This window comes from Argopecten irradians, chromosome 9, assembly GCF_041381155.1.
Source record: "Argopecten irradians isolate NY chromosome 9, Ai_NY, whole genome shotgun sequence".
Classification (NCBI taxonomy): Eukaryota; Metazoa; Mollusca; class Bivalvia; order Pectinida; family Pectinidae; genus Argopecten; species Argopecten irradians.
Genome location: NC_091142.1, coordinates 31,972,473 through 31,980,739, shown reverse-complemented (window position 1 = coordinate 31,980,739; position 8,267 = coordinate 31,972,473). Strand labels below are relative to the sequence as shown.

Below are 8,267 nucleotides of genomic sequence, written 5' to 3'. Positions count from 1 at the left end.
CCATTTTCATGTTATTATAGCCAGGTTGATCACTTAAGATTTTCCAATTGGTATATTTAGAGGGAAACTTAATAAGAAATTGTGTATATTTTATTGTATATAATATAGGGAATCATCAATGCATGTCCTATTTCTTACAACATGGTGCTACATGTATTACAGCCCATAGTAATGCCATAGCAGCTGATTTCTCTCCATAGCAACACCAAACAAACCTCTCAAAACACACACAAAAAAGATTTTAGACATGAATAAATCAATGGAATTTTTACTTTTGTTTATTCTATAATATATAGAATGTCAGAATGATTCCAATCTTGTTATTTTAGAGAAATGTGAAATAAAAACAACAAGGCAGTCTTCACATTCCTGGAATTTTATATCAGTCAAAGTCCAGAGATGATACATTGTAGCAACAACATTTTTTAAAACAATTATACATTAGATAAAACAATAATTAATATAAATGTGAATATGATTAGAATACCACCCACTCACTATTTACAAAAGAAAAATGCCATTTATCAAATTCATTTAAATGCATATTAGGCCATTGAATGAACGATGACAGACTCTGATGTACAGCAGGCCAAGTTTACGAGCATTTTCAGCCGCGCCAGTGACTTGCGAACTTACAACTTTTCACGGTGTGCCAGAGGTTCGCATCCTGTTCTGTAAATCACGTTACGTCATCTACCCCTACTTATCCCTTAATTAATCCCTTCCCATTGTCATGCCATTCAGTAAAAAGTAACAGGATGAATCAAACAACTTGCAATGCTACTTATTAGTTAAATAATCAACATACATATGGAATACAATAAATAATTATCACTATTCTAAAAAAATAACACTTTTGCATATAGCAACCAGAATTATATACAGTTTTGTTTCCATTTCAAATACAAAGAATGCAACAGACATGCATTATATGACTACTACATGTTCTTTCATAGCCATTTTGTAAATATGTTTTCTGATTTTCATGTTTTTACTATATTTGTGTTTTCCTTAGCAACATGCCATAGCAACAGTTGTATAACTATATTAAACTCAAGTCCAAAGATCCCATTTGATGGTAAAATGAAGATTTTGAATTGAAAATTACAGAAAGCTTTGCGTTTACAGTTGTTATTTCTATCATGAACAGTATTTTTGTATATTGAAAGATAAAAATAAATCAAAGTACTCAAAGTACTGCAAATACAACACAACAGAAACAGAAAAATAGAATGAAATCAAATGAATTTCCAAAATTAAAATATATAAACCATATTAGAAAGACTTTGATATCAATTATTTTAAGAACATTCAACTGATCACAGAAAATACATATGTTTTGTATGACATTTTTCTTAATTAAAGTTCCTACATGAAATAAAAGATTTTAAAATAACAAAAGAAAACAAAAATCTTCATTAAAAATGAGTTTTTATCCTATACTCTTGTTTCTTATGTTGCACATACACTTATTTTGGTAACACCATACACACATGAGGGCAGCCTTATAAGTTATCTTGCCTTTACCTAAGATCTGTTTTTAACAATTATTTAAAAACATTATTTAAGGTACACAGAAAGAACATCTGATAAGTTTACTTTATAACTCTCAGGCCTATAAGCCTTAGATAGTAAGTCCAATTTGAATTATCATTAACAGAGATTATGTAAGTTGGACAGAGGAGTTCACCAGCAGGCACAAAAGTCAGGGAGTTGACCTAGATAGTGCTGTGTATTATATAATACTCTGTGTATTCTATACACACTCTGTGTATTCTACCAATCAGAAGGCAGTCTTCCCATGACTACTGATGATTGGTCCAAAGGATTATTATTCAATGAATAGGGAATTTATGAATGGAGTTTATGAATGAAATAGTTCAAGAGGTCACCACTAGATGTCATTGCAGGGCAAGTCCTACAAATCTACAGTAAACCGGATAGCAATAATACAACAAACGCTACACGCGTTGTATTAAACGCTACTAGGGAAATTTATGAATGGAGTTTATGAATGAATAAAGTTCAAGAGGTACCACTAGATGTCCGCTTACAAATCTCAGTTAAAACGGAGATGCAATAATAACAAACGTATTGTAAAAAGAGAAACAACTTTGAACTATAGCTACCAAACGCCATGAAAATTTTTGATACAAATTACTGAAGCACACATGTATTAAATGTATTTGTTCTTTGCTATTTTTGTAATTAGATTCCACTAATTAGTCAATTACTGTAAGCATACCAAATAGTGAAATTACTTTGCATAGCTACTTAAATTACTTGTGCACACTTTAAATTCAATTTACAACAAAAGCCTTCATGTATTTGAATATTATACATGTAATACATTTTCAATTGAAACTTAGAATGTTAAACTTTGTAAGATGTTGTCTATCTTTTGCTTAATAATGTTTTATATTTTTAGCATGGAATGCTGGATAGGAGAGTACATGTATATCAGCGCCCATCCAGAGCCATTTTCCTTTAACTAGCGTTGAAAATAAAGTCAACATATATACATAAGTTTTCGATGAACCAGACAAATAAAGTGTTCATCTTAACCAATCAAAAATAGGTTTAACTAAAACAGAATGATACTGATAGACTTATATAATTATTTATAAATGTACAGAATGTGTACATTACATATAACAGCCAAAAGTATGAATATTGAATATTATGTATCTGGAATTAGTACCAGAATTCATTCTTCAATGTTCCTCCCCTGCATCATCCACAGCCTGAACTAGCATTGGACTGTTTTTCCTGTGCTAAAACTCCCCTGCCTGATGCCTTTTGATACCCAATATACCATAACACACTTGCAACATGTGCACAGCAGCCAAACAACCCCTCGCTCCAACTTTGCAAGTGCACTATACCATCCAGATACTGAACAATGTGTAGATGTGTCCTCTAAAGAGTACTTGATCCATAGAGTGTGTTGAGAGTTCTTGGAATGACGCGACTGTATCTTGACCTGAAGCAGATTTGGTATATCCGTTACATATCATCAAGTCATATATGCCTCATCTTCCACATGTTCCTTTGAATAGGATATACATTGTTTTATTTGGTACACACCCCATGGTGATGCTTCTAAGATCTTCCATGCTAATGCGAGGGAAAATCTGATAGAATCTCGTCAGCAGAATTTACTTTTTGGTATGGGCGTTCTCGTCTTTAGAAGAATTATGTTCCTCCACAAGTTCCTTAACTGCATTAGGCAGGGTGACTCTTTTCTAACATCTGTATTGCCAACTCTTCAGACTCTGGTTCCATTACTTGTAAAGGTATGACAGGAACTTGTTACACATAGCACAAATGATTCTTATGAAGTCTCTCAATCTGGGGCACAAGTAGTGTTTGGGACAACTTTATCCAGGAGTCTCCACTGGTTTATCCTACCATTAGCACTCTCTCCACCACCCACCTAACCTTCGTTACCAACCGGCGACAGATTTGCCTCTTCTGTGTGTATGTTGTTTGTGCACCTTTCTGAAGGTAGGAAGGCATTTCCACCCTTAGCCCGCTCTCCTGAAGGAAATTTCATGGCATCCCTAAAGCCTCTGTCAACCACCCATGACATCATCCTCCTTTAACCAATCTGCAATAAAGATCAAAAATAAAATGAGTTTTATTTATTATTATGTATACACTATATAACATTCTTTGCTATTTATCCATGTTTATACAATTTCATAATTATTTTTACACTACATATTTGTCAAAAATAAGATGCAACTAAGAATGCCACTGACTTAAAATGTCAATGTGATCTAGCATCTCTTTCAACAGTTTTAAACTTGATCGTATGTAACTTTGGGAACCATTATGCTATTTTTTATCGAGGTGAAGTATGCAATATGACAACTCCGAAAAAAATAATCAAAATCATGATTTGAATGACCTATATCTGAACATTACAAGCTCTTTCCGTTATTCACCGGTATATATGTGAAGTTAGATCATAGGTTCTATGTACCGATTATATTTATAAGTTCAATAATTGGCATGTACATGGTCAATATATGGTCAGTAAATTAAATTACATACTTATGTTAATCCAAACAAGTTACAAATATTTATTGCAATTTACAGGCTGATGACAATTAATGAATACTGAACTATAGTATATTTGTATATAATTATATTACATTTACTCTGCATCCTATCATCAATCTCCATATGATGTCAATTCATTACTGTCAACACTATATAATAATTATATTGTTAATGTAATATATGTTATAGGACCATAACATTTACATGTATTGCTTAAAGTTAATTGTTTTTATTTACCTTTCATGTCTTCTGAATTGTTGTTCATCATGTGCTTGATGATGCTCTGCATCATTATTACTGTAGTCTGCCATATATGGTCCAAGTACGCTAAGTATATAGCCATCGGATCCAAACAACCATCAGTGGTTTCACTAAAGGGCGGTTTTTATGAAGACATGTAGGAGCGTCGTTGAAAGTAATAGTCACCACTCTTCTGTGATAAATATATATGTGCCATCTAACAAAAGAACTGCTTCATCTTCAGCCTTTGTGAAAAGGGTCCTTGCAACAGGTGTTGTGTGTTTATCACAAAATTCCTGATGGGACTATGTGTTGAAATCCTAGATGCTTTGGAACAAACGTATCCATTAACTCCTCTTTTACAGATGGAATTATGCGCTGAACCTGAGTCTCAGAAAGACAAAATATTGAAGATAATAAAGAGTTTGGGAGTCCAGTTCTGAGTTTAGTGAGGAAAACAGCAACACATGTTTTGATTGAACATGTTGTTGTTATTTCGTAATGAGGGGGTATGTAAGAAGTCAGCTCATGGAAACTGATCTCTTGAGAGACCTGTGAGATTCTGATAGTCAGAATCTTGCAGTGCAGTAAGGCACATCAAAATTTAGATGAGACATAGTTTTCATTAATGTTCTCACATTGTCCAACATATATCCAATCTCAGTTCTTGAAAGAGTCTCAGAGGATTTTTGGTAGAATTAAGTAACAATACACTTTCCTGAGTAAAGTATCCATTTACAAGATGGAACTTACAACATCTGCTATCACTGTTAATGAAAATACCAACATGAACAAAAGCCTGTGTAATAGCAGAAAGATGGCACAACAGTAAGGTGATTTCGGTGTCCTGATGGTTTTTTTTTTACATAGAGTACACAGTTTTTTTATGGTTCCTTGGAGTTGAACAGATTTTTCAGTTCTACAGACTTTGGAGATTTTAGGGCCTTAGATGTTTTCTCTAAATTATGGCAGAACTCTGGATCATCTGTCTCTTCAGAATTTGACATATGTTGACTGTTATTTCCTCTGCAACTACCAGTGGATCTGATCGAGCCATTTCTCCTTCTACAAGCTGAGCACAAGAACATCTCCTTCAGTCAATGGTCGATGAAGCTTCTTTTCAGTTTTTTTTCCTTGAGGTAAGGGGGCACCGGGACGACGGGATGAGGGATCAGATCTACACCTCTTTAAACACTGGACAACAAACAGAAGTGTTTTGGCATTTTTGCAGTCTGAAAAGAATATTTTAAAAAACTTTATATTATTTACTTCTTCTGGTGCAATGTGTTAAGTGAAATAAATAGGTCAGTATTTAATACATGCAATGTAGAGTAACCAGATTAAAATTTCATCAATATGGTTATCAATCATTGGCAACACTTTAAAGTATTTGTGAAATTTAAAACTGCACACTATTGAATGTGTGATACAGCATATGTCACCCCTAAGTCATAAAATCTATCTTTTGTTGCTTTTAAACTTGTACAGAGAGAATTAATACAGCAATTACTGTCAATTAGCTTAATAATTTGACAACAAATTGGGGCTGAGAATGAGAAGGGGAAAATACTCAATGATATAGTAGCAACCTTTACCCCCAAGTAAAATATATTTACATGTACTTTAGGTTTTCAACTTACATGTATGGCAACTTCACTGCAATAATCTTGTTATCGTCAATGTCTCAAGCTATCCCATGCTGGCCGTGATTAGAATTTCTATTGAAAAAAAGAAAGAAAATGAATTATAGTTTATTCGTGCAGTTTTTTAAAAGTTATATCATAAAATACGGAAAAAAACTAATGGACAGAGGATACGCTTTACTTGCCATCTGGTCGGTAGCTTTCCTCCACCAACAAACCTGGCATATCCTTACATAAAAATGGCCCTATAGCCATGTAACACCCATGATCATTTTCTATTTGTTTGAAGTTTGAGGTTATTTTTTTCATAGACTAAAGACTTGTATGTCCATTATTACAGTGAATGACATCAAAAAATTAAAAAAAATATATATATAATGTATACCACACTCATTGTTGTGGCTAGACTCAACTAATGGCCAAGATATATCAAAATGCCATATTCAATGTATCTTAATTGGTTTTAAACTGGTAAAAGCAAGAAAAAATTTTGTAATTTAGTACCACACCCAATTATTCAAAATAAAGTGTATGCATAAAGTAATATTCAAAATAAAGTGTATGCATAATTAATATTCAAAATAAAGTAAATGCATAATTAATATAACAAATTGGCTTTACACTATTAATGATGATATGATAAAATGCTCTTTTGACTGTTTTTACTTACATGTAAATGTAAGGGAAAAAACTATGGAAGAAAAATAATCAATCCCTCCTAGGGATGTACCATGTTTATCAACCCAAGAGATATTTTTTTTTTCAAAGTTTAAATCCTTCCGATCTTCAAAAAAATGTTACAATCAAGTTGGGATATCCCTGTTTTTAGATGGATTTATAAACAGGAGTAAAAAGTCATATTACATGGTAATCAATCTTTTGTAAAATGAGGACTGGTCAGTGATGGTTTTAGTACATGTTAATACGGTCTATGGCATTTAACTAACAGAACATGCTATTTTGGCTCAAGTCAGTATTGAGCCGTAGATTTTCACACCAGAGACCTTTTAGTAGTTCGATTCCTGGTCAAGACACCGACAACAGGAATTGTGTGTTTTCCCTGTTCTTGTACACTTTATTTAAATACAGAAATCTCTATTATTGAATTAACAGAGATGCATTATGTTATGTATCTGTAACTGAATTAAAAATATCTGCATTTAAAATAGACAAAATGGTGCCTAACAACTGTAGGTGTGTCTGTGTTTATACATGTAGAATACATATTGATTATTAATTACATGTACATAGAGATGCATATGTACATGTGAGGTTTGGATTTAAATAAGTAAAGTTTTTTTTTAACAAAAACAATATGTTTATCTGTATTTTGTAACCTGTTATCATTATACCAGGTCTAATTATAAAATTGATCAAAACATGTTCTACAAACTATGATGGCATATTCTTGCCACCACTTAATCTTTAGCAAGATAATTACATTGTATATCACCAAAATTATCATGATAACTCGACTTATCATGATAATTAAGTTGACTTGCGGTGATGATTAAGTGACTTATCGTGATAATCATGTCGACTATAGTGATAATCATATCGACTTGTCATGATAATTAAGGCGACTTACCATTATAATTTATCTTGCCAAAAACTATAATAAGTTGACTAATTATGTTAGTTATCTTGCTAACTAAATCTGAACCAGTTATATACCAAAACATTTATTGAAATAATGTCGCCTTGCTTACTAACAACATCAAGAAAAGTTGTCTTAATTATCAAAGTCCATGACAAGTCGACATAATTATTGCGATAAGTCAACTTAATTTAATTATCATGACAATAAGTTAATTTAATTCATACTTATCGAATCATAATAATTTTGGGACGAGATAAATATCTCGCTAAATATTAAGTGGTGTGCAGGAATATGCCACCATAAAAAACGTTTTCCAGTTAATTCTCCTACTCAAAGGTTTTTTTTTTGTAGAGTTTTTTTTTGTTGTGACCTCTTGTATCCGTGTGTCTCATTATGACATGTACAGGTAGCCTAGATGTCTGGTGTCAGGGCTAATCCAATAACATTGGACTCTTAAATACTTATGAAAGACGTCGGATATTGAGAACCTTTTGATGGGCAATATCGACACGGCATAATGATCAAAATTGTCTCGTGTTTGCTTCACCTCTAACATTGTTGGAGAACATGTGTCAGGACCAGAGTATTTCGGGCTACTGTACGTAGCCTAACGTAACACCCGCCAAGACGATTTGCGACGAAAATATTCCAAATCAAATCATCGCATTTAAATTAATAACTAATGTGATGGCGATTAAGTGTAACAGGAGATGTGA

At 32.7% G+C, this 8,267-nt stretch overlaps 1 pseudogene; it reads right to left on the bottom strand.

Moving 5' to 3' along the window:
* Positions 1 to 2,919: 2,919 nt before the first annotated feature.
* LOC138330706 (uncharacterized) lies at positions 2,920 to 5,365 on the bottom strand (annotated as a pseudogene).
* Positions 5,366 to 8,267: the final 2,902 nt, after the last annotated feature.